General features: G+C 32.5%; 1 long non-coding RNA gene and 1 pseudogene across 3 annotated transcripts; one reads left to right on the forward strand and one right to left on the reverse strand.

Moving 5' to 3' along the window:
* Window positions 1-11,317: 11,317 nt before the first annotated feature.
* LOC132163370 (non-specific lipid transfer protein GPI-anchored 2-like) lies at window positions 11,318-12,966 on the reverse strand (annotated as a pseudogene).
* LOC132163371 (uncharacterized) lies at window positions 12,644-13,632 on the forward strand. 3 transcript variants are annotated; one of them, XR_009438281.1, is made up of 3 exons: window positions 12,644-12,734; window positions 12,819-12,969; window positions 13,115-13,632. It is a non-coding gene; the product is annotated as an uncharacterized LOC132163371 (long non-coding RNA). The 3 variants fall into 3 exon arrangements; XR_009438280.1 differs by having other exon boundaries at window positions 13,332-13,632; XR_009438282.1 differs by having other exon boundaries at window positions 13,372-13,632.
* The last annotated feature ends 8,720 nt before the right edge of the window (window positions 13,633-22,352 follow it).

Raw genomic sequence — 22,352 nt, forward strand, 5'->3', positions numbered from 1 at the left:
TGAATAACTCACTCTAATATAAATTTGGCCCATTTTTTTGTTGGGTTTATTATGAAATTAGAAACTTACCCTAAATAATTATAAAAAGGGTAAAGTCCATATATCCCCCTCAAACTACCACTCAATTGACAATGTCCTCCCTCCATCTTCCCCAAAACTTTCAATTGTGACACTGACCCCCCACCCGAACTACCAAAACATTGTCAATGTCCCCCCAAGGCTTGCAAAAAAATAAAAATGCCCCTATATATTTCTTAATAAGACAAAAATAACCCTATAAGTTAAAAAAAACTTTTATTATTATTATTTTTTTTAAAATGGAAAAAATTTAAAATTAAAAGAACAATTTTTTTTTAAAAAAAAAATTATGTTTAAACGAAAATTTTTATTTTATTTTTTAAACGGAAATTTTTATTTTAAAAAAAAAAACCATTTTTTAAAAGAAATATTTGTTTTAGAAAACGAAAATTTTTATTTTCTTAAATGAAAATTGTTAATTTTTTTTTAAAATGGAAATTTTTATTTAAAAAAGTTTTAAAACACAACAAAAATTTTCAATTTTTATAACAAAAAAAATTGAAATTTTTTTATTTTTTTCTTATAAAAATGATTTTTTTAAAAAAAATTTAAATGTGCCACCCTTTGAATTTTTTTTTTTTTTTTTTTTTAGTTTAAGGTTTTTTCTAGGAGTTTTTGTATTTTTTTTTATTTTACTAAGGGTAGTTTTGTCATTGGGAGAAACATTGACAATTTTTAGTAGTTTGAGGAGGAGATTGTCACAATTGAAAGTTTAGGGTGGACATTGTCAATTGGGTGGTAGTTTGAGAGGAGTATGTGGACTTTCCTCTTATAAAAACTATTTAGAAGCCTTGTTCCCATCTTAAAATTGATTCCACCTCTCATCATCAGTTCGAAGTCTTTGCCTTCATCTCCCTTGACCACCTTTGGCACTCAAGAAATCTTGTTGTTCATACAGACTCTGTCCCCAACACCTTCAATCTTTCCAAACACATTACCCATTCTACCCTAACCCACCTCAAAGCTCTTTAAACCCAAACCTGTCATTAAAGTCAACTTTGATTATGCCATTAGAAACTCTTTCTCTCCTCTCAAATGATGGGTCTATGTCTATCCTCTGGCAGCTTTCTCACCAGCATTTTCCCATTTCTACATCTCCTTTTGGACAGTGAAAAGTGCACACCTTCAAGTTCTTTGTGTCATAATTTTGATTTGAGAAATTATTCTTTTCCTTAGATGGTTCTACTTTTCTAAATTATCATGTGATCAGTTTATGTGTGGAACCCACATGAAGCTTATAAATCTAATAGTAATTTTAAAAAGTAAAAGATTAAAAGACATAAGAGGATGTATAGCATGTCTCGATTGATTTTGTGTCATCAAAAGACACTAAACAATTGAAGTCAACCAATAGCATGTGATTCCCTAGTCAAGACCCACGACAGTGCCATGGGTTTGGTGAGGACCCACAACAATGCAGTGGATCATGTGACCCACGACAGCTATAGTGGGTTACCTATATATATATATATATATATATATATATATAAAGGCTACTTTTTGTTGCTAGGGAATATTAACAATATTTGGTAGTTTGGGAGGGGGTATTGACGTAATTTAAAGTCTAGGAGGATGTTGACAATTTGGTTATAGTTTGATGGTAATATATAAACTTTTCGAAAAAAAAAAAAAAAAAAAAGAGAATGGTGGACAAACCCAAGAGGGAGATCCATCTTGCAACCAACAACGGGGTGAGATCTCTCAAGTGATCCACCGGTAGGAGAGATTTCATGTTATACTTTCAAAATTAATTAACGGTGGTAACTGTTAGAGTATATCATGGAGTTCAATAATAATAGTCATAGTTGAAGACTATTACTTACTAAGAAGAATATCACTAAGTCACACTCGAAGACTATCACTGAGTTAGAGTAAAAGTCTAGCTATAGTTAAAGACAATCACCTAGCCAACCTATCTAGAATATAAGTCTATTTATATCCAACATGATTCTCCTATAAATGGGAGCATGTTATCTTGTAAACATTATTTAGAGAAATAAGAGCTTAATGCAGCCTTAGGGGGTTATGTTGTGGACGTAGGTCATACACCGAACCACCTAAATCTCTGTGTCATCTCTATCTTATTATTCCGGTTTATTATTTTTGCATTATCAGTTTCTCTCAATAACTAACTTAGAGTGTTACTACTAGCACTCCTACATTAATTAACTTGTAATTAACTCAAATACTACATTTGACAATAAATGTCAAAGTAAAATATAGCAGAAAGTTATATATATATATATATATATATAGCAGGGAGTAGGGGAAAGTGATGTACATGCAATTAAGATAATTTAAAACAAAACAATAAAACCAGCCATGAAGCGGTAATGACAGTTATATGATCAAAGATAAAGAACTGATATTAAAAACAGTTGAGAAGATAGATAAACAAAGCTTGATATAAGCTGAAATCGTTACAGATTTAGACAAAGCTTACAAAAGTAAGTGATAGTGCTTACTGAAGTAAGTGGTAGAAGAGAAGACAGAATATTAAGACAAGGGAATGGCAAGAAAGTTTCTGAGGAAGTTAGAAGACCTCTGGAAAACCTCTGCCTTATAATGGGGGAGGGGAGCCCGTTATATAGGCTAATTACATTGTGTAAAACAAAATACAATCATGAACAAAACTGTGAAAGTAGATGCCGTGTTAATGCGGTTAAAAGTGAACAGTAGAGGCACGTTCGGCACCAATCTGGAACAGTGAAGTAGTCAATCTTGAACAGTTGCTGTCGGCACTATAGTGTCGGCAGACAAATTTTGAACAGTGAAGTGAATAGTGCATCTGAACAGCAATCCTGTACAGTGTCCTCCGTGACAATGAACAGTAAAAAGTGAACAGTGATTTTGCACAGTAACTCCAAATAGTGATGAACAGTGATCCGTCGAAGATCTTGGTGAAACTAGCATTCTAAAAACCAGCCGTTTATGAGCTAGTTATTCTTCATCATCAGAAACTGAACCAATAGAATCAAGGTAGGACTGAATCCATTGTTTCTTTTTGGCAGAATATTTAGGAACTGGTGGAGGAGGTGCTATGGTTGGCATAGCAGCAGCAACTCTTTTGGTTAATATTTCAACCTTTTTGACAATGGGGTCAATCTTGGGGGACATTTCCCAAGTTTTAGCTTGAAACCAATGTCTTTCAATCTTTTCATCATTCCTGGTATATTTCCATTTTAGAAACAAAGGAATTCTGAATTTTTTGGCAAAATGAAGTATTGGGGGGAAGATAGGGTCATATCCATCACAGCAACCGTCACAGGTGATGTGGGAAGAAAACAGATGATAAGCGTAGACAAGCTGAGGGGGAAGAACTTCAATGGTTAGGCCAAATTGATCCCACCATTCTTTAAACCAAGCGGGGAGAAAACCATTAAATTCTTTATCAAAAGTAATAAACCAGAAATGTTTGGAGTCAGGATTCTGGAAAAGCAAAAATTGGAACCAAGCATTCACATAATCATAATAAGAATAGGGAACCTGAGAGTTAGAGGAGGGAATAATGGTAGAAGGGTGAGATCCCCATTCATCGATTAAGATGAACTTGACAAAATATGCAATGGTGCCAACAATCGTTTGGGGATTGTTGTGCTTGGGAATAGGTCGAAACCTGACAGATTTGGTTTGAATCAAAATATCAGTGAAAAATGACAAATCTTTCAAAGGATGTTCAGGGATCCAATGAAAATGACAGGGAAAGTAAGAGCGAGCCAGTTGCTCTGGAGTTGAGAATGATCTTCAGAGGAGAATAGATATTGAGTAAAGGGAAGAGTAACCCAAGGAAAAGAAATATTGACAGGAGGACTGGATTCCGTCTGAGAACCAGGCTTAGTGAATTGGCTAAAAGCAGAGGTTTTTGACTGGGAAATATGATAGTGACATTGGGAAAGGCCAGGGAGATTATCGGCAATAGGATCAAGAGGAATGGAAGGTTTAGGTTTCAAAACAGTATTAACCTTTTCCTTGCCCTTTTTGCTGGCCATTTTGGCACTGCAAAAATTCACGAGTAAGCAAATCAGGTATTGAATTGTTTGAACCTTTAATATATTCAATATCGAAATCAAAAACACTTAAAATGGCTTGCCATCTGGCAAAAATCTGTTTTGAAGCAATATTTTCAACATCTTTTTTCAAAATGTATTTGGCAGATTTACAATCAATACGTAAAAGAAATTTTTGATTAAACAAATCAGACTGAAATTTAGTAATGCATAAAACAACAGAAAGAATTTCTTTCTTAATAGTACTGTAATTAATCTGCGCACTGTTCCAGGATCCAGAGTGAAATCGAACAATTTGTTCGGAAGATTCTGGGGAAGATCCTGGGGAGACAATTTGTTTGAGAATACCCCCGAATCCAATTTCAAAGGCGTCAGCATCAACAATCTTGAAAGAATTATCAGAAGGGATGCCTAAGCAAGGGAGAGTTTTGACATGGAGCTTGATTTCTTCGACAAGGGAAGTATGAATATCAGACCAAGGAGGAGGATTGCCTTGTAACCTTTCAAACAAAGGTTTACAATGTTTTCGCAAATCCTTGTAGAAATCAGCAATGCAATTCAGAGATCCAAGAAATCGTTGAAGTTGTGATTTCTCAGTGATAATATCAGGAAATTTGTCAGCAAATTGGATAGCCCTGTCAATAGGACGAATTTGACCTTTGGAAATATCAAATCCAAGAAATCTGATTTTATCCTGGAAGAGTTTGATCTTTTTAGCAGAAACAAAATGCCCGTTATGTTTGATGGTTTCTAGAAAAGATTTCAAATGTTTCCAGTGTTCATCAATGGACTTTGAGAAAACAAGGACATCATCAATATAGACAATAGTGAAATGACTGAAGGGGTTGAAAATATCGTTCATGATATTCTGAAATTCACTTTGTCAATTTGATCAACAAAGTTGATCCTCCCAAATGGTATTCTAAAGTACATATCATTGTTTCCCCTGATTTTACTCTTGATGTTATTGCATTAATTGATTCTGGTGCTGATTTAAATTGCATCCAAGAAGGACTTGTTCCCAGCAAGTATTTTGAAAAATCCACAGAACGGTTGCATTCAGCCAGTGGAAATAAATTGCATATTAAGTATGAATTGAATAATATCCATGTTTGCCAAAATAATGTTTGTTTCCATATTCCTGCTGTTCTTGTCAAGAATATGACTGATAAAGTAATTCTTGGTCTTCCTTTTATTGCCATGCTTTACCGTATAACAATTGACGACATTGGTGTCTCAACTGTTAAAATGGGATTTGAAGTGAAATTTCATTTTACTTCCAAATTTGATATTGATGATAGTTGTTTGAATTTGGTTTCTGCCAAGCATTAGCAACTTAATTTTCTCAAACAAGAGTTAAGATACAAAAAGATTGCTGAACAACTTTCTGACAAGCTTTTGCAATCAAAGATTTCTGCTTTCAATACCTTGATTATTGATTCTGTTTGCTCTAAACTTCCTAATGCTTTTTGGCATAGGAAAAAGCATATTGTTTCTTTGCCTTATGTCAAAGAATTTTCTGAAAACAAAATCCCAACTAAAGCAAGGCCTATTCAAATGAATGCCGAAACTTTAGAATTTTGTCAAAAAGAAATTGCCGATTTACTTGCTAAAGGAATTATTCGTAAGAGGAAGTCTCCTTGGTCTTGTGCTGCTTTTTATGTCATGAAGAATGCTGAGTTAGAACAAGGTGCTCCTAGATTGGTTATCAACTATAAACCCCTCAATGATGTTTTAGAATGGATTAGGTATCCTATCCCCAACAGGAAAGATTTGGTCAGTCGTCTTAACGACGCTGTTATTTTCTCTAAGTTTGATATGAAGTCAGGATTTTGACAAGTCCAGATTAAGGATAGTGATAGGTACAAGACGGCCTTTACTACCCCCTTTGGACACTATGAATGGAATGTCATGCCTTTTGGTTTAAAGAATGCCCCTAGTGAATTTCAGAATATCATGAACGATATTTTCAACCCCTTCAGTCATTTCACTATTGTTTATATTGATGATGTCTTTGTTTTCTCAAAGTCCATTGATGAACACTGAAAACATTTGAAATCGTTTCTAGAAACTATCAAACATAACAGGCTTGTTGTTTCTGCTAAAAAGATCAAACTCTTCCAGGATAAAATCAGATTTCTTGGATTTGATATTTCCAAAGGTCAAATTCGTCCTATTGACAGGGCTATCCAATTTGTTGACAAATTTCCTGATATTATCACTGAGAAATCACAACTTCAACGATTTCTTGGATCTCTGAATTATATTGCTGATTTCTACAAGGATTTGCGAAAACATTGTAAACCTTTGTTTGAAAGGTTACAAGGCAATCCTCCTCCTTGGTCTGATATTCATACTTCCCTTGTCAAAGAAATCAAGCTCCATGTCAAAACTCTCCCTTGCTTAGGCATCCCTTCTGATAATTCTTTCAAGATTGTTGATACTGACGCCTCTGAAATTGGATTCGGGGGTATTCTCAAACAAATTGTCTCCCCAGGATCTTCCCCAGAATCTTCCAAATTGTTCGATTTCACTCTGGATCCTGGAATAGTGCGCAGATTAATTACAGTACTATTAAGAAATAAATTCTTTCTGTTGTTTTATGCATTACTAAATTTCAGTCTAATTTGCTTAATCAAAAATTTCTTTTACGTATTGATTGTAAATCTGCGAAATACATTTTGAAAAAAGATGTTGAAAACATTGCATCAAAACAGATTTTTGCCAGATGGCAAGCCATTTTAAGTGTTTTTGATTTTGATATTGAATATATTAAAGGTTCAAACAATTCAATACCTGATTTTCTTACTTGTGAATTTTTGCCGTGCCAAAATGGCCAGCAAAAAGGGCAAGGAAAAGGTTAATACTGTTTTGAAACCTAAACCTTCCATTCCTCTTGATCCTATTGCCGATAATCTCCCTGGCCTTTCCCAATGTCATTATCATATTTCCCAGTCAAAAACCTCTGCTTTTAGCCAATTCACTAAGCCTGATTCTCAGACGGAATCCAGTCCTCCTGTCAATATTTCTTTTCCTTGGGTTACTCTTCCCTTTACTCAATATCTATTCTCCTCTGAAGATCATTCTCAATCTCCAGAGCAACTGGCTCGCTCTTACTTTCCCTGTCATTTTCATTGGATCCCTGAACACCCTCTGAAAGATTTGTTATTTTTCACTGATACTTTGATTCAAACCAAATCTGTCAGGTTTCGACCTATTCCCATGCACAACAATCCCCAAACGATTGTTGGCACCATTGCATATTTTGTCAAGTTCATCTCAATCGATGAATGGGGATCTCACCCTTCTACCATTATTCCCTCCTCTAACTCTCAGGTTCCCTATTCTTATTATGATTATGTGAATGCCTGGTTCCAATTTTTGCTTTTCCAGAACCCTGACTCCAAACATTTCTGGTTTATTACTTTTGATAAAGAATTTAATGGTTTTCTCCCCGCTTGGTTTAAACAGTGGTGAGATCAATTTGGCCTAACCATTGTAGTTCTTCCCCCTCAGCTTGTCTACGCTTATCATCTGTTTTCTTCCCACATTACCTGTGACGGTTGCTGTGATGGATATGACCCTATCTTCCCCCCAATACTTCATTTTGCCAAAAAATTCAGAATTCCCTGGTTTCTAAAATGGAAATATATCAGGAATGATGAAAAGATTGAAAGACATCGGTTTCAAGCTAAAACTTGGGAAATGTCCCCCAAGATTGACCCCATTGTCAAAAAGGTTGAAATATTTACCAAAAGAGTTGCTGTTGCTATGCCAACCATAGCACCTCCTCCACCAGTTCCTAAATATTCTTCCAAAAAGAAACAATGGATTCAGTCATACCTTGATTCTATTGGTTCAGTTTCTAATGATGAAGAATAACTAGCTCATAAACGGCTGGTTTCTGGAATGCTAGTTTCACCAAGATCTTTGACGGATCACTGTTCATCACTATTTGGAGTTACTGTGCAAAATCACTGTTCACTTTTTACTGTTCATTGTCACGGACGACACTGTACATGATTACTGTTCAGATGCACTATTCACTTCACTGTTCAAGATTTGTCTGCCGACACTACAGTGCCGACAGCAACTGTTCAAGATTGACTACTTTCACTGTTCTAGATTGGCACCGAACGTGCCTCTACTATTCACTTTTAACTGCATTAATGGGGCATCTGCTTTCACTATTTTGTTCATGATTGTATTTTGTTTTACACAATGTAATTAGCCTATATAATGGGCTCCCCTCCCCCATTGTAAGGCAGAGGTTTTCCAGAGGTCTTCTAACTTCCTCAGAAACTTTCTTGCCATTCCCCTGTCTTAATATTCTGTCTTCTCTTCTACCACTTACTTCAGTAAGCACTATCACTTACTTTTGTAAGCTTTGTCTAAATTTGAGCTCAGATCAATATATATATATATATATATATATATATATATATATATATATATATATATATATATATATTGATCTGAGCTGAAAAATCAAGTTAGATCTTGTACATCATATACACATAAGAATTATCCTAAGAATTGACTATACAAAAAATATGGAGACATCATGATTTTTAAAAAAAAAAATACAAGAAGAGACAAGTGATAAACATACATGGAGAATTCAACCTCTTCTTGCTATTGAGCAAACTGATCAATTTGTGTGGATTTCTCTAGGCCCGAAAGCCATGTTAGTAGACCATGAAGGTGGGCTTCTTGGGCTGCACTTAAAAAAAAAGTAACTCTGAAAAGAAAAAGAAAAGTAATCAGGTAAATATAATTTTTCAAGATATTACATTTTTTATTATAATCCTCTTATAAATTGAAATGGCAATCTACTTGATTTTTTTAAAATTTTATTATTATTATTTTTTATTTTAAAGTGAAAATCTCATTCATTCATAATAAATCAAATATTACAACTATTAGCGATCACAGTATCACGGCGAAATTCAAAGTACTCATCCATCCAAATTTTCCTTGTAAAGATGTTTGGACCGTTGCCTTTGCCAATGTATGTGTCACCATATTTGCTTTTCTTTTTGAATGCTCCACAATCCAAGCATGGTAACTATGCAAAATAGTCTTAGCATCCTCAATCAACGTACCATGTGTTAGTCACAATTGATAATTCATATTTTTTGCTTCGAAAAATATGAATTATCTCCAGAACTTAACCTTCCAAGATAAGCTTTCGTACGCCTAGGTCTCTGCCAAGTAGAATCACCTTCCAAACTGAATAATAAGACTTTGTCATTGTAAGGTAAATAATATACCGGAATAACCTATAATCAAATTTAATTGTGGAGACTTATAAACTGACGTGACAGCCCCACATGACATTGCCACATAAACCACAATAAAATTATTTTGTTTAATGAGATAAGTGCTATATTAATTTATTTGTGATATATATCATTATTCTCTCATTTATATGTTGAAGTACTCTTCTATTCTATCTATCAAAAACATACTATTTTGTCCAACGAAATTGTCATGAAGGATTTTAGAATTCAACCTTCTTCTTTTTTCTAATTCTAATAGAATACAATTTAGGGTAAAGTCCACATATCCTCTCAAACTATCACTCAATTGATAATGTCCTCCCAAAACTTTCGATTGTAACAATATTCCTCAACACTATCAAAACTTTATCCATATCAATTGCCTAAACAAAACCATGAATCCATGATAGAAAGCTAAAGGCTTGGTTCGTTCTACAAGAATGGTTCCAATCTTTTTTTTGGAGGCATTTTCATAGAATCTCTCATTCTCTTTTTCATTCGGATCAAGAGTGGTAAAGTTCATTCTCTGTATCATTTTTTCCCTTATTCAATTAAAAAAAAAAAAAAACTACTAAATATAACTAATAGGGTAAAGTCTACTTAACCCTTCAAACTAGCATCCCAATGACAATTTACCCCCAAAACTATCAATTACGACAATTTACCCCTAAACTACCAAAACAATGACAATGTACTCTCCAATGCTAACAAAATGACGAAATTACCCCTATAAAATTTTCAATAAGACAAAAAAACCTCAAAAATTTGAAAATAAAATAAAATAAAATTTAGTATTTTTATTTTTATTTTAATAAGGGTAATTTTGTCAATTTTTTTTTTTTTAAAAAAAAAATTGGGGTACATTGTTATTGTTTTGGTAGTTTGAGGGGGTAAATTGTCGTAATTGATAGTTTGGGGGTAGATTGTCATTGAGGTAATAGTCTGAGGGGATTAAATGGACTTTACCCTAACTAATATTTATATTTTTTGTTTTAAATTTTAATAATAATATTATGTTACATACCCTCGGAAGAAAAATGTGGACGCAGCCGGCCGGCGAGGTCTCTAGATATGAAAGATGCGCTTCAGTTCAGGGATCAAGTATTATACCACGCATCTTCCAGGTGCTTTTCGGCATTTCCAAGAGAAGAAAAAACATGGCACTCCATTTTAACCAACCATGCAATCCCACGTGGATTTAGCCAACTTCTTTTTTTTGTTTTTGAATATATAGAATGGCTACCGCTGCTCTCTTTATGCTCATTTCTTCATGCTATTGCTAATCTTGATGCTCGTTGCTGTGGGATCACCAACATCTCATTGCTCCATCCCTCACTTCTCTCGTCTTTGATGCAAGTATCATTGCCTTTTTTTACCTTTTTTTTATTCAATATATACAAGGATGATTCTTTAAAACTTAGCATGTTAGCTGATTAAGATTGTATTAAAGTTATGTAAGACATATTATCACGTTCTAAGATTAAACTTTCAATTATGTTTACTTTCCCTACTAGGATTATGTTTACTTTTCTACTAAGATTAGATTTACTTTCTCTACTAGAAGTAGGTTTACTTTTTTTTTTTTCAAGGATTTATCTTTTATAAATAGGCTTTATTATGTAAAACTCACTCATTGAATTATTATCAAATCAGATAATTTCTCTCAAATACTATGTGGAGTTTTATATTTCTTTTAGCCTGCGGGCTTGTTTTATCTTTTTGGGTAGAAGACAAAGACGCTTCTCCTTGCAGAATCAAAGACGTTGTTATTTGATTAGTTACCTTATTCTTCCGCTATGCCAATTTTATAGTTAGTGAATTTCTTCTTAATCATCACTGCTCATGTGTTATGTGGTTGGTTTATTCTTTTTATTTTTTATTTTTTTTCTCTTTTTATTATTTCCTTTTTACAACCCAAAATATTAATTTGCTACATCCACATTTCACAAAATCAATATTATTGGCTAATAGGAAAAGGACCGAGTGTTACAACATTTGTGTTTCTTAAATAAAATGGTCTGATTACAACATCTGAATATGAAATTGAAAGAGAAAATATGTAATCAGAAGAATGTTGGAAGAAATGCAATCACTAAGCCAACAATTATTGGGAGACCAGACCCCACAATGCTTGAAGCTTCACTGTCGCTGTTTCCAGGTGTGGGTGCCATGGCTGCTCCTTCTGGTGCTTGAGCTCCTGTAATTTTTACATATGCATGAGAGGCCAGGCCAGGCCCTAGTTAAAACGTCCATCAATAGAAATGGAACTCAAAAAAATAAAGAATAAAAAAGTTTAAAGAGGAAGGATTTACCTGGTGACCCCTCACTCCCCGTTGGAGCTCCTATAGGGCCTGGGACAGGGACTCCGAAAGCTGTAAAGCACAGAAAATAATAATAATAATAATAATTAATTAATTAATTTTGAGAGGTTGAACTCCTAAAAAACAGTTTAAAAAATTTGGGATGAATATAAAAGTATGGACAAAGTTTACCTCTAAATTGGGTTAGAGAAATTTTCTTCAACCTACTCTGTAAAAATGACATATTATTTTTTTTAATAATATGTGAAATGTATATGAATTTTTAATAAAATTTATTCAAATTTTGTTCCTGCAACTAAAAAAATTATATGAATTTTACAAGTTTATAAGACACATGTCACATTTATAGATTAGGTTAAAAGAAATTCTCCCATCTTAATTTAGAAGAAAACTTTATCGGGCAATTAAATTTAAGACAACGAAAAATAAGGGAATAATAATAATTTGCAAGAATAAGGGAGTGGAGAGTACCTGAGCAAGCGGTGGCGGGGGGGTGTTTGAATGCCGCAAACGGAAGGAAGCTTGAGAGCCTTTTTGGAATCAATGGAGATCCCATAGCTTTGAGTGGCGTTGGGCTCAAGAAGCACGCAGAGGCAGACGGGGTTGCTCTCCACCTGCCCCGCCAGCTCCGGGCAGCAATCCTTTTCCGGCTTTGTCAAATTGCTTCCTTCCTCCCACATACGTCACCCCGACAAGTTCAGCAGAATATCGGAGCACCCCGCCAGCGCCGACGGCGCCGGTGCCTCCGCCGTCACAGACGGCGCCGGTGCCTGCGTTGACGCGCTGTAAAATGTGGAGAAGAATATGGCGGCTGCAACCATGGCGGCGACTCTGGTGGCGGCCATGGGAATTTCTTGTGTGATGTGTGTTTGGGGTAGAAGAAAGTATGGAAGAAAGCAAGAGTTATTAGAGAGTGTGTGAAGAGAGAAAGTAGTTGTGGGAGTAACGAGAGAGTTGAGTGGGAAAGAGGGTTATCGGATCTCATCGCCGACCTCTCGTCCACGAATTCTGATATCCACCTCTCTTCGCATTGATCTCCTCGCCACGTGTCGTCCTCATCTTCACCCTTTTTTATTTACCGTAAAAAATTAATAAAATATTCTTAACAAAAATTTTTTTTTTCTGCGCAGGCGAGCTCTGGAAGCTCCGAGAAGTCCCTGATCAGAGAGCCAACTGAGAGATTGAGCTGTTTGGTTTTGTCCGTGATTTTCTTCGAAACTTGAATCAGAATTTTCAGTTTGCTGGAAAGTTTTGATTGTCCACGAAAATCTTGGTTTTCAGGTGAGAGAAAGTAGTTCTATTTTTAAAATTTCTTTTTCCATTTAAAGGTCAATTACAACATTCGAACTCCCAAAATCAGGGTATTTTGGGCATTTAAGTGAAAATCAGCAGGTGTGAGTCACATGCACTATTTTTTGTCTTTTAGCGCCAAATGCTGATGAAGGACGTCAATTAAAAGAAAATGAAAAAATGGATGCACATGATTTGATGCTGGCGTTTTCTTAAGGCATGACTCCAATGCAACACAGCAGAACTCTGCTGGCGTGGTTTTGTTTGTATTACGGCTGTCTTGTATAGCTGTATAGATTTGGTGTCTGGATAGATTTTACTCATTTGGTGTCTGTATTGGGTTTTGTTGGCAGCTGGGGTTTAAGCATATTTTCTTCTGGGGTTCAATTGCAGAGATATGTACTCTAAGTTTACTCTGAAGGAAGTTTGCTGAAGTCTGCAAGGCCTCTCTAGTGGCTATTATGCTCAGTTGCTGATTACACATTTATGTGTGATGGGTACTTAATAATTCAAAGTACTTTTGTCATGTTTTGAATCAAATAATTACCCGAGTACCTCTCCATAGACATGTATCTCGTTGAATTCTAATTATTTTTCCCTACTTATTGCTTTATTTTAGTGCTGCTTAATTAGTGCTTGTGCTTGAAAAGCATGCCACACTGATTCCTACTCAATAAATAAATATATATTTTTTTATAAATAATGTGAACAAGATTGTTGATGCATGAATACATACACTACACATAACAGAGCATTTGGAGGAGGGAAATCTTTTAGGATTTATGAGAATTTTAAAATATTATCTTGTTTGGTTGCACTTAAATAAAGAGAATTCAGAAACCCAAAAGAATGTGGATTCCCTTGGTTTTGCTGGAAATGTTCTTTTTTATTTTTATTTTATTTTTTTATTTTTTATTCATTCATATGGCGCTAAACCTTTTTGGCATTTTGATGCTATTATTGGTTTTTTTTTTTAATTTTTTTTTTTTTTTTTATTGAATATTATCACTACAAAAATTTTGACTGATTCTTAGCAGGATCAAGATCCATTACGATTTTTTAAAATTGTAGATTTTCAAATTACGTAATTTAGGCTATTTTTAGGCATCAAAACACTTGAAAAATGTTATCTATTAAAAATGTGGGATGTTATTAAGCTAACCAACAAGAATTTTCTGCAAAAAAAAGCTTTATTTTCACTTTTGTAGAGACACTTTTTCTTCATAAAAGCATGAACCTGATAAAAATATACTCAAATTTCAACTATAACATACAACATTTTTAATACATGACATTTTTTTTAAGCGTTTTGAAGCCTAAAAAAATTAAAAATTACGTAATTTGAGAATTTACTATTTTTTTCAAATTGTAGGGGATCCTAATCCCCTAGCATTTCTCTTCATGGACTGTGTTGTGGAATTTTTCTAAAAAAATGTGTCCTATGTTTTTTGAGCACATGAGAAATACATATTTTTTTAATATACAAATTTGTTATAAATCAGCCTTTAACAAATTTGTTAAGAGCTTAAAAAATGCTTTCAATACATAAAAAATCAATTTGTTTAGTAAAAAGCCTTAAAAGTACTTTTTAACCCTTTTTTTTTTTTTTTTTTTTTTTTTAAAAAAAAAATTGTGTTTAGAAAAGCTTTGAAAGGAGTTTAAAAAAAAAAAAAAAACTCTTTCAAGCTTTTTTTTTTTATAAATAAAAGCTCTATTTCTTAACTCAATCTCAAACCGGCTCTTAAAAATTAGGGATAAATACAAAATTCAACTCTTAATATATATATATATATATATATATATATATATTTTTTTATTAAGAGTGACCAGTATCATCATTTCAGTAGCGCTGACGTGATAATCTAACGGAATCTGTCAAATGTTTTAATGGAATTTGACTCCATAGACTAAAATGGTTTTTTTGGCATATCCCAAGGATCTCTAAGAGAGTTTTTTTTTTTTTTTTACATGTCCACACAAGAAAAGAGGAAAATTCGAACTAATGACTTCGACTTCATGAGGCGTGGTCCTTAACCTTATGAGTCATATGCCATAGCCGATTGAGCTATCCCTTAGAGATTGAAGCGTTTTATAATTTAGTCCAACTAAATAGACTGGTTTCAAAGGGATTCATTCTTAAGTTTGCTCTCTCATATTTAGTTTCCGTGTGGGAGCCATCTCTCTCCCTTGTTAATTTATTGCAATTTGCCAATTAGCCAATGTGATCTCCCACTTTCACCATTTTGGGAATTTTCAATGCAACCTAAAAGGCTACTACCGGAACCTTGTCCTTCTATAAATATGATTTTAATGGGGGCCTAATGTATGATATACATCAACTCAAGGAAAAAATAAATTACTTTATTTATGGACAATTTTCTTTAATAGTTCATAAAAATCTATCTATGTCTGAGTTTTTATGAAATTTATATATATATATATTTTCTTTATTTTTAGTTCTATATTCTCAAAATTAAAACATTAACAAACAATTCATCACATAAAATAGTCTTAAAAGTATAAAAACAATTTTCGACATAAAAAATTATTGTCGAAATTCAGTATTATTGATTTTATGATATTTGATTTGCTAATGAATATTATGATTGATTGATTGATTGATTATACACTTTGGCATCAAAATTAGAGAAATATAGGATTAATTTAATCGATACTTATCTTCATTAGGGTAATGAGTTTCATTTATCCTTTTCTTCTCAAAATGTTATTGCTTCAACCATTTCCATAATCCAAACATGCCAACGACCAACTACCCATCATTATTTATTTATTTATTATTATTATTTTTTTGAAAGAATATTTTATGAAATAAAGCTAGAACAATTTGCTCTAATAAAACAATATCCTAAAAATCTCTTTCAATCAAACTTGATCTATGACTTGTTTATCTTCTGTTTTGGCTAAACCAAGATTGACCCCTCTTTTAAATTCTAGTTACTTCAATCTAGCCAACTAGCTAATAGAATTTCAATTATACTCAAGACTATTTCCTATTTAAACTAGATTTCGTTTAAGACAGAGTTTTTTTTTTTTTCAAATTGGGTTGGGAGGAACTTTCTTCAACCCAGTTTATAAAAATGATATGTGTCTATGTTTTTTAATAATACGTAAGATGCACATGAGTTTTTAATATTATTTATTTTAACTTTATCTTTGCTACTAAAAAAAATGTGCATCTCACATGTTCAAATGACACATTTCATTTTTATAAACTGTGTTAGAGGAAGTTCATTTAACTCAATTTAGAGGAATACTCTGTCATTTGGTTTATCAGCATAGTTTTTTCAACCGTCCATTTTTTTTTTTTTACATGTTTACATAAGAGGAGAGAAAAATTTGATCTGATGATTTTTACTTCATGAAACATGATTTCTAATCGATTGAGTTACCCTTTGAAGACTTCATTTGTCCAAATGAAAACACATTATTGGAAAACATCCAAACATTTGAGAAAGCAAATTACAAGGTGGCATGCATGTTGATGTTTGTTATAAAGTAAGTTTAGGGTAAGCTAAAAGCCAAAGTGGGAAACCATCCGTCCAAAATTCTCCAATGTTCGCATTTTACAAGTAAGTGTCGGTTTGCTCACTCTTCAATTGGCACTTCACACGACTCTTTCATATTTGGCCCCCACACCCGCCGCCCGCCAGCCAATAACTTACAGCCTGGCAACACCTCAACGAGTAATGCTACTTAACATTATATTTATATTAATGTCGTATAACTTAAATATGAACATTAGTCAATAACTTTTATTTTTGTTAAAAAAATTGGCTACTCATTTCTTAAATCTAGTATGCTCGGAACATATCTGCATTTTAACTGTATTTATACATGCGTTAGCGAAATATTGGAGTCATAGATATCACCTGATTATAAAATTTTTTGTTCGTATCTATAATTTTGTAACCTCATAATATGTGACTTTGATTTTTGCAGAGTTTTCTGCTTTGTGTTAGAAGAGCTTTTTGCTCTGCTCTGTAAGAATTTTATGCTCGTGATCTTTAATCAATGAAATCCTCAGATTTCTGTTCATTCTCTTAATCTAAGAACCTAAACATTAATTTTTGAGAAATTCAAAGATATTGAATAATACTTGTCACTTATTGAAATAAGTTGAAGAAAATTTGTATCATTCTTGTCCCATCAATAAGTAAAAAAACAAAAAAAACCCTTAAAATATTTGAACTGGAGAGAATCCTATTCCAGATATGAAACTCATGTAGAGCTCATTTATTAGTATATGTAACATTTCTCTTTATTTATTTATTTATTTTATAAATGCTAATTCAAATGACTGATTTCTATTACCTGATTATCAAGTTGTATAATAATCCTACTAAATAGCATTACTCATACAATAAATTACATTTTTATTTTATAACTATCGTACAATATTAGGGTGATTCCTTGTTTGAATAAAAGTCATAAAAATAGGTGATGAATGGTTGTGGGAAGAATGGTGTTATTCACGCTCTCTTGATTACTTTTGTTTTGGGTGCTACAAGTTGTAACGCATATTGCACCTCCGGGTTGGGTGTAGTTGGGAGGGAGAGAGCAATAATGAAACAACAATGACGCGTGCGCATGTGCGAAGGAGGGAGCCTCCACGATGGAGTCAATGACATTAGTGGCGCTGTGTCCACATGTTGTGTCTCTTTCAAGTAATTATATAAAGACCATGAGAATTGTTAGGCTTATAAATAAATTATACACAAAAACTTTTTACAAATCGAATATGATTGGATATAAAATAAATTTAAATTTTGAAAAATTTAATCATATTGTGTCACATCAGTTTGTAAAATTTTTTTCTGTAAAATTTGTTTGTACGTCTAGCACTCCTCAAAGAGAATTATAGTCCTTCTAGAGTCCTACCAAATGTAATATGACATTTAAAATTACCATTAAATTTGAGATGATTATCATTAAATTTTGATCTATTTGTAATTTTAAATATCATATCACATGAAGACTCTAAAAAAATTATAGTCTTCTTTATAATATTTCTCGTCTCTTTCTTTGTTGAAGGTTGGCGGTTGTTTGACTTTACCAAAGCGCAAATTGCATTCATGAAGATTGAAAGAGTCACCAATGTTGTTGCTTTGTTGCTCAGTTTGGTTTGGGCTTTTTAATAACATAAAAATTCTTTTATAAATTTGAAAAAATAATTAAAATTAAACAATTTAAAATTAAAACTAATATATAAAATTAAAACTAATATATATATATATATAAAGAAAAAAGAATATATATGGGAAGCCACCCCAAATGGATAGCCATTTAGTCAAAAGGGATGGCTCCTTCACCCCATTTTTCAACTTCTTTTTTTGGATTAAAATAAATAATTTTTTATATTAAGGGTATTTTTGTCATTTGCAGTACATTGCAAATTTTTTTTATAGTTTTAGTTTGGGGGAAGGGGAATATTGATGCAATCTTGAATTTGAGAGAGACATTACAAATTGAGTATTAATTTGAAGGGAGTACGTTCATTTTTTCCGAAAATTTATCGAAATTAGTATCTGCAATTATTTTTTTTTTTAGACATTCTATTTATGTTTCGTCCAAAAATTTAATCGATCGTTACAACTATTTGTCTAGTATGTCTGTATAATAAATAACTCACTCTAATATAAATTTGGCCCATTTTTCTGTTGGGTTTATTATGAAATTAGAAACTTACCCTAAATAATTATAAAAAGAGTAAAGTTTACATAACCCTTCAAACTACCACTCAATTGACAATATTTTTTCCAAACTTTCAATTGTGACAATATCCCTCCAAAATGCCAAAACGTTGTCAATGTCCTCCCAAGGCCAGCAAAAAGATAAAAATGCCCATATATATTTCTCAATAAGACAAAAATATAAGTTCAATTTGTTTTTTTAATTTTTTTTAAAAAAAGAAAAAAATTTAAATTAAAAAGAACATTTTTTTTAAAAAATATATATATATATTTTTTTTTTGAAAACAGAATTTTTTATTAATTTTTTTTTTTAAATATTTGTTTTAGAAAAACGAAAATTTTTATTTTCTTAAATGAAAATTGTTAATTTTTTTAAAATAGAAATTTTTATTTAAAAAGGTTATAAAACACAACAAAAATTTTCAATTTTTATAACAAAAAAAATTGAATTTTTTTTAAAAAATTTTTTTCTTATAAAAATATATTTTTAAAAATTTTAAATGTGCCACCCTTTGGATTTTTTATTTTTTATTTTTATTTTTTAGTTTAAGGTTTTTTCTAGGAGTTTTTGTATTATTATTATTATTATTTTTTTAAAAAAAAAAATTTTACTAAGGTAGTTTCATCATTAAGGAAAACATTGACAATTTTTGATAGTTTGGAGAGGACATTGTCACAATTGAAAGTTTATAGAGGATATTGTCAATTGAGTGGTAATTTGAGGGGGTATATGAACTTTCCCCTTATAAAAACTATATATTCAGAAGCCTTGTTCCCATCAATTCCAAGTGTTTGCCTTCATCTCCCTTGACCACCTTTGGCACTCAAGAAATCTTCCTGTTCATACAGACTCTGTCCCAAACACCTTCAATCTTTCCAAACACATTACCCATTCTACCCTAACCCACGTCAAAGCTTCGAACTCTCTTTAGACCCAAACCTCCTCCCCTTGGGGTCATTAAAGTCAACTTTGATTATGCCATTAGAAGCTCTTTCTCTCCTCTCAAATGATGGGTCTATGTCTATCCTCTGGCAGCTTTCTCACCAGCATTTTCCCACTTCTACATCTTCTTTTGGACAGTGAAAAATACACACCTTCAAGTTCTTTGTATCATAATTTTGATTTGAGAAATTATTCTTTTCCTTCGATGGTTCTACTTTTCTAAATTATTATCAGATCGATAAGTTTATGTGTGGAACCCACACAAACCCTATTAATAGTAATTTTAAAAAGTAAAAGAATTAAAAGACCATAAGAAAATGTATAGCATGTCTCGATTGATTTTGTGTCATCAAAAGACACTAAACAATTGAAGTCAACCAATAGCATGTGATTTCCTAGTCAAGACCCACGACAGTGCCATGGGTTTGGTGAAGACCCACAACAATGCGGTGTATCTTATGACCCACGGCAGCTATAGTGGGCTACCAATTTTTTTTTTTAAAGTGTAAATTTGTTGCTAGGGAATATTGACAATATTTGGTAGTTTGGTAGGGGTTATTGATGTAATTTAAAGTTTGGGAGGACATTGACAATTTGGTTGTAATTTGATGGTGATATATAGTCAATGTAGACTTTTCAAAAAAAAAAAAAAATTGGTGGACAAACCCAAGAGGGAGATCCATCTTGCAACCAACAACGGTGTGAGATCTCTCAAGTGATCCACCGGTACGAGAGATTCCATGTTACACCTTCAAAATTAATTAACGGTGGTAACTGTTAGAGTATATTATGGCATTCAATAATAATAGTTAGAGTTGAAGATTATTACTGACTTATAGTTGAAAAATATACTAAGTCATACTTGAAGACTATCACTGAATTAGAGTAAAAGTTTAGCTATAGTTAAAGACTATCATCTAGCCAACCTAGCTATAGTATAAGTCTATTTGTATCCAACATGATTCTCCTATAAATGAGAGTATGTTATTTTGTAAACATTACTCAGAGAAATAAGAGCTTAATGCAGCCTTAGGACTTTATATTGTGGATGTAGGCATATACCGAATTACGTAAATCTCTGTGTCATCTCTATCTTACTGAAAGTACTGCATTTGACAATAAACATAAGAGTAAAATATAGCAGAAAGTAAAAAGAAATATTGATATGAGCAGCTGAAAACCAAGTAACATTTGTTGAGATCTTGTACATCATATACACATAAGAATTATCCCAAGAATTGAATATACAAAAAATATGGAGACATCATGATTTTTAAAAATAAAATACAAGAAGAGACAAGTGATAAACATACATGGAGAATTCAACCTCTTCTTGCTTTTGAGCAAACTGATCAATTCGTGTGGATTTCTCTAGGCCCGAATGCCATGTTAGTAGAACATGAAGATGGGCTTCTTGGGCTGCACTTAAAAAAAGTAACTCTGAAAAGAAAATGAAAAGAAATCAGGTAAATATTATTTTTCAAGATATTACATTTTTTATTATAATCCTCTTATAAATTGACATGGCAATCTACTTTATTTTATTTATTTATTTATTTTTAAAGTGAAATCTCATTCATTCATAATAAATCAATATTACAACTATTAGCGATTCTCTGTAGAGATGTTTGGACCATTGCCTTTGCCAATGTATATGTCACCATTTTTGCTTTTCTTTTTGTATGCTCCACAATCCAAGCCTAGTAAGTGAATCCATGATAGTAAAGGCGGAGCCACAACAACCTTTGAGGGTGCCATGATTTTTAATTATTTATTATTTTTATTATTTTTATTTATTATTATTATTATTTTTTTTAATGGGACTAGCGGCACCCCAAAAATAAAAATAAAAAATCTTTTTTCCTTTTGATAGCCCATAGTCTCTCTCTTTCTTTCTCTCTCATATACTCCCTTTCCCTTTCAATTTCTTCCCTGTCAACACAATTCCTAATTTAAGTGTTCTTTAAATTTGGATAATTTGGTTATTAAATATTGAGAGTATTGGCAGTTAGAATTTAAACATTTAATTGGAGAATTTGAGTCATTTGACACAATTCTAATAACCCAAAAAAAAAAAAAAAAAAAAACTTCTGAATTTTTTTTGCTTTGCCCCCTCCTATAAAACTTTATGGTTCCATCCTAACCTACTTTGTAGAGGTTCCGATATCAAAAAAAAAAAAAAATCCAGCGGCACTTACAATATGAAATGTTTGGCTCTGTCACTGCATGATAGAAAGCTAAAGGCTTGGTTCGTTCTAAAAAAATGATTCAAATCTGTTTTTTTTGGAGGCATTCTCATAGGATCTCTCATTCTCTCTTATATTCAGATCAAAAGTGGTAAAGTTCATTCTATGTAGCCTTTTTTTTTTCCCTTATTTAATTAGAAAAAAAAAAAAAAAACTAAATGTAAATTTTTGTTTTAATTTTTTAATAATAATATTATATATGTTGCGTACCCTCAGAAGAAAAATGTGGACGCAGCCGGCCGGCTAGGTCTCCAGATATGAAAGATGCGCTTCAGTTTAGGGATCAAGTATTATAACCACGGGTGAATGAAAACAGCACGCGACTAAGCACGCCGTGTGCTGTGAATCTGGACTCACCATACCACGCATCTTTCACCATTCCACGTGCTTTTCGGCATTTCCAAGAGAAGAAAAAACATGGCACTCCATTTTAACCAACCATGCAATCCCACGTGGATTTAGCCAACTTCTTTT

This window comes from Corylus avellana, chromosome ca10 (assembly GCF_901000735.1).
Source record: "Corylus avellana chromosome ca10, CavTom2PMs-1.0".
In the NCBI taxonomy this organism is placed as follows: Eukaryota; Viridiplantae; Streptophyta; class Magnoliopsida; order Fagales; family Betulaceae; genus Corylus; species Corylus avellana.